The sequence below is a fragment of the Puma concolor genome, chromosome C2, assembly GCF_028749965.1.
Source record: "Puma concolor isolate L17-30 chromosome C2, mPumCon1.1.hap2, whole genome shotgun sequence".
Lineage (NCBI taxonomy): Eukaryota > Metazoa > Chordata > Mammalia > Carnivora > Felidae > Puma > Puma concolor.
In genome coordinates, this window is record NC_141675.1 from 143,017,248 (window position 1) to 143,023,347 (window position 6,100).

General features: G+C 36.9%; 1 pseudogene; it reads right to left on the reverse strand.

Moving 5' to 3' along the window:
- Positions 1 to 5,532: 5,532 nt before the first annotated feature.
- LOC112850643 (small nucleolar RNA U3) lies at positions 5,533 to 5,735 on the reverse strand (annotated as a pseudogene).
- Positions 5,736 to 6,100: the final 365 nt, after the last annotated feature.

Sequence of the window (6,100 nt, forward strand, 5' to 3'; positions counted from 1 at the left end):
ATAAGTGACTAGATTATCAGAGGAAAGACCTCCTTTGAGTTAACATCTAATGGAAAACACTGATATTTCTTAACAGTATGATGGTAAGCCAATAAGAATTATGAATGCAGATCATGACTATTTCTCCATATGAAGTATTATCAATAATTCTTCCAGAGGGGGATTATCCAATTAAAATATAATATGCAAAGTCACCTTTTCTAAATGCCACATTAAAGTAAAAAGAAACAAGTAAACTTAATTTGTTTACCCAATATGTCCAAGAAATTTTGATTTAAAGATGTAATCACTATAAAAATTCCTTTGTGTTGTGTATTTTATGCCTACAGCGCATCTCACTTTGAAACAGTTGAATTTCAAGTGCTCACTGGTCCCACATGCCATGATGGTATGTAGTTATGTAGTTATGTGGTTATGATAATACTATAGAGTCTTGTCAACAGTGCCCCTGCCCTCCATGGACGTAAAGTCAAATTGAGAATAAAGGCATTGGGTTAGTGTATAGTACTTTTAAGACAGATTGAATTTGTTCTGTAAACTAGTGGAAGATGGAACAAGGGAAATATAATGATAATTAAGGAAAAGCAGATTTAATTAAGCAAATTGGTATCACATATTTGTTCAGAAATGGATCCTGTAGCCCTGAAATTGGACTGAAATCTTTCCTCACTGGACTATTCGAAGGAGCCTCCCTGATTTCATCTTGGAGGAAACATAGGAAATTCCTGAGTTGAGAGGGAAGGTGCTTGTATGCAATATTCTTTCCTGGAGTGTAAGATTCTTTCCTGGAATATTTGGAGGAGGCAACCTGGTTTCATATTGGAGGAAACATAGGAGATTTCTGAGTTGAGAGGGAAGGTGCTTCACCCGGTATGTAAGATTCTTTCCAACCATACCATAGCATGATTATATAATTATTGAAGGACTTTGTCATTAGAATTATTTTTATACTGTAAATGCATGATTTCAAACGATTTGAATGCATTGAGATATACATAGCATCAATTCATTATTTGATTTAGAAAGGATTTATTCTACGGTATTATTTCAGCATCAAGAATTGGAGCACACATTAATAATAGCTGTCACTAAAAAGCTAATAAAACCATCTATTTTCTCTAAAGCACTTTCGCCTTGGATCCATTCATTAGACTATTTCTCCTCCCCCAGACAAACTCTATTATTTTTATATCAATCCCAAATTTGGCCAAGTGAGAAGAGTAAAAAAGTACTGTCCTCTTTTAAGCCAAAGAGAAATATGATGGGGAAGAATTTTCTATTTCTTCCCAAAGTATACATTATAAATGTCACGTCACTACTTTGTTTAAATATTGTTTAAACTCAGAAATTTGACAGCTGATACATTCACAGAAATTCATCATGAGTCTTTAAGTCAACAATTTACCCTAGTTTACATCAATTTCTACTTGATCTAGCAGACTATGATTCCCATAGAAATGGCTCATCTTTAAATGTTAACTTTCATTGCCACACTTCCTCAGGTTTTCCTTACTAAAAAAGTGATTTCTGCTTCCTCCTTCTTATGTAAAACTAGGCATATGCATTGTTGGCCAGTCTTAGACTTCTACCCTAATCTAATATCCTTTCTTTCCAATTTTGATGTCTCGAGATTAGTGAGTCTAGTAAATAGATCTAATGGAACATAATGAGCATTTAAAAGTTACACTGTTTACATAATTGTAATGGTCTGTTTATATGAATAGAAAAGAATGTGGCTAGCTGCCTACACACAGCTGGAAATGCAAACATGATTCAATTAGATAGCAAGTGTTCTGTTTTAAGACTGATGAAACAGAATGAGTTTATACTATGGGGAATTTAACACAGAGCATTAACACTAGTGGTTTCAATACAGGCATCACAGACATAAATAACAGCATGAAAACAATAACATGCTATAGAATTAGAACTATTTTACTCCATTACTGGACAATGATATTGTCTTGCCTATTATGGTTATGTGGATGATGTTAAATACTGATATATAGAAAAATAAGGTCTTCAAGGAGTAGGGCTTAGAAAAAAATAGAAATAGAAGTGAGAGCATTCAGAGGGCCATAATTCAATAAGTCTTTAATTGAATTCTTTACAAACTGATGACACAATATTTCCAGAGTCAATTTTTATAGAAACAAAGTATTTTGGTTCTATTTGAAAATGAAGAAATTAGAAATCTATTACTGTCTAGATATATTCTTTTTATTTTATTTTATTTTATTTTAGTTTATTTATTTTGAGAGGGAGAGGAAGTGTGGTGGAGGGGCAGAGAAAGAAGGAGAGAGAAAACCCCAAGCAGTGTCCACACCCAGCACATGGTCAGAATACGGGTCTCAATCCCACAGTCGTGAGATCATGATCTGAGCCAAAACCAAGAGTCGGATGCTTAATCAACTGAGCCAAACAGGTGCCCCTTTATGGATATGTTCTATACAAATTCTTCAGCAATCAAAATAAAATTTACAAATGCCTAAAAATAATCACTTTTATCAAGCATTTTTGTAATTAAGGTGAAAATGTAAATCATTAGATTAAAATATAAGACATCCATTTTCAGATTAGTATATTTAAATGTATTAAATATAAGGTAAACTATGCCTTTGACCATACTAATCTTAGGTGCTTCTAAATCTTTCAAGAATTTCTGAAGTAGTCAATGTTTAAATGAAGAAAGTCCTTGGTGTATATATATATTTTTTAGTGTGGAAATATATTTTAGAGAAATTGTTATTCTGAGTTAGGTAGGGGTAGGCCAGTGTTCTCTAGGGCCGTCAGTGACTCTTACTGTAACCTTCTGTCATCCATGTCTTGTGTTATTGGACTTCGTTCTCATACTGGTTGCCTCGCTATTACAAGATGGTTACTCTAACTCAGCATCATACTTGAGTTCTTTCTTGGGTTGAATTGTGTTCCTCCCCCTGCCTCCACCAAAAAATCCATCAGAGTCTTAACTCTAAGTACCTCCAAATGTGACCTGTTAAAGATAGGGTTTTTAGAGATTAAGAACTAATACAATATGACTGGTATCCTTATAAAAAGGAGAAATTTGGGGCGCCTGGGTGGCGCAGTCGGTTAAGCGTCCGACTTCAGCCAGGTCACGATCTCGCAGTCCGTGAGTTCGAGCCCCGCGTCGGGCTCTGGGCTGATGGCTCGGAGCCTGGAGCCTGTTTCCGATTCTGTGTCTCCCTCTCTCTCTGCCCCTCCCCCGTTCATGCTCTGTCTCTCTCTGTCCCAAAATAAATAAACGTTGAAAAAAAAAAAAAAAATAAAAAGGAGAAATTTGGACACAGAGGCAGATGCATGGGGAGAAAATAATACAAGTTCAAAGCAAGAAGGTAGAAAAAAAAGTGGACAACTCTTGGCTTTTTCTAGCTGTACTATCTCTTTATCAAGAAAGTACTTGTTCTAGAAACCCACAGCTGACTTCTACTCAGGTCTCATTGTCCAGGATAAGATTATGGGATCATAGGATTATGCCAAGCCTCTGGATAGAAAGAACTGGCTGGATGGGGCACCTGGGTGGCTCAGTCGGTTAAGCATTCGACTTTGGCTTGGGTCATGGTCTCGTGGTTCAGAAGTTTGAGCCTTGCGTCAGGCTCTGTACGGACAGCTCAGAGCTCAGAGCTTGGAGCCTGCTGCAGATTCTGTATGTGCCTCTCTGTTCCCACCCCGCTCACACTGTGTCTGTCTCTCTTTCAAAAATAAATAAACATTAAAAAAGAAATTTAAAAAGAAGTGACTGGGGAGAGGACAGGGAAAATGGTCAACTCATCATGATTTTTACTTTTTAAATGTTCAGTCCAGGGATATTTCTCCCTCAGATAAAGAAAATATGTCAGCACATATGAAATGGAATGACAGCAGAGTCTACCAAAATAGAGATTTTGTTTATTTTACTACTTGCGTATACCTTATTTCCATTTAGACTTCTAATTTGTCCATGAGAGTTTGGCTAGCTATATTTATGAAGATGAGGGTTTTAAACAGATATACAAGATTAAAAGAGAAGAGAAATGACAAAGAGGTGCATTTACTACAGGTTGGAGGGAACTTGGAGCAAGGAGGATGTGATCTATTTTAGATGTCTTATTTACCCTCTGTAACCTGGTCTTCCAAACTGTTCTCCATACTTCATCTCACAATCAAATATAAAATCATCTGCTTACAATATAATATGACATTGGTAAGCTAGAGGCATCTAAGATCAAATACTTTTGATTATAAACATAATCTTCTCAACAAAACAGGAAATTTTTTAAATAAAGTTTATTTATTTTGAGGGAGAGAGAGAGTGTGTGAGAAAGAGAAAGAGAGCAAGGGAGCAGCAGAGACAGAGGGAAAGAGAAGATCCCAAGCAGGCTCTACACCGTCAGAACAGAACTTGATGAGGGACGCCATCCCACAAACTGCGAGATCATGACCTGAGCTGAAACCAAGAGCCAGATGCTTCACTTCCTAAGCCACCCAGGCAGCCACCCCAGAAATTCTTCTTTAAGTTTATCTATTTATTTTGAGAGAGAAAGTGTGAGTTGGGGAGGGGCAGAGAGAGAGGGAGAGAGTCCGAAGCAGGCTCCACATTGTCAGCATGGAGCCCGAAGTGGGGCTCGAACCCATGAACCGTGAGACCATGACCTAAGCCAAAGTTGGATTCTTAACTGACTGAGCCAGCCAGGCACCCCCAAAATAGGAAATTCTGAAATGAGAATAGAGATTGGGTTTGATATGACAAATTTTTATAATTGTTAGATTTCTGCTCATGTTAGTACAATACAATGTAGTTTCAAAATTCATTTCTTGAATAACCAGTCATTCTTGTGTCAGATCCTTGTTTGAGGAAGACCACTATTATCCGATTTTTTTAATTTTATTTTTTTTTAATCTACATCCAAATTAGTCAGCATATAGTGCAACGATGATTTCAGGAGTATATTGCTTAATGCCCCTTACCCATTTACCCCATCTCCCCTCCTACAACCCTGCCAGTAACCCTCTGTTTGTTCTCCATATTTAAGAGTCTCATGTTTTGTCCCCCACCCTGTTTTTATATTATTTTTTTCTCTTCCCTTATGTTCATCTATTTTGTCTCTTAATGTCCTCATATGAGTGAAGTCCTATGATAATTGTCTTTCTCTGACTGACTAATTTCACTTAGCAGAATACCTTCTAGTTCCATCCACGTAGTTGCAAATGGCAAGATTTCATTCTTTTTGATTGCCGAGTAATACTCCATTGTATATATATACCACATCCTCTTTATCCATTCATCTGTTGATAGACATTTGGGCTCTTTCTATACTTTGGCTATTGTCGATAGTCTGCTGTAGACATTGGGGTGCATGTGCCCCTTTGAAACAGCATGCCTATATCCTTTGGATAAAACCTAGCAGAGCCATTGCTGGGTCATAGGGTAGCTCTATTTTTAATTTTTTGAGGAAACTCTATACAGTTTTTTTTTAAGTCTTTTCATTGTTTTTTGTTTTTGTTTGTTTGTTTGTTTGTTTTTGACTTTTATTCCCCGCTCAAATGGTTTCCCTTCCCTCTTGTTCGAGGGGAGAAAGACCATCAACAGCAAAGGGCAGCTGCAGAAGCAATACCCAGAACGAGCTTTACATTCTAGAAAGGACCCTGCACTTCCTCTTTGTGGTTTCCAGTCCTGCACATGTACCGAGAAACTTCTTTAGTAACAAGCTATAGACCTGATCCCTGAAGGTAGTCTTTTATTTTATTTTTTTTTTGACATTTTTTGTAGAGAATGTTAAATGATCAATCAGTGTCTTCTAGAATGCAATTTCCATAACAGCAAGATTGGTGTTACTTGTCAATTGCTAAGAAGTCATAGTGCCTATCCGTTTGCAAGCACTTAATAAGTGTTTAATTAATCAAAGAAACAAATACCTTAGACTAAAAAAAAATGGTGTTCATTTTTTTGTGTGTGACCCAGAAACAAACATATGGCTCTTACATCCTTAGCAAGCATCTAGTGTTTGTACTTCAACCCAGCTAGAAGATTTCTCCCAGTGGTTTCTGGACAGAACATTCCCAGCTGTTTCAGTGCCGCATAGCAAAGCTCTGACAGCTTTCA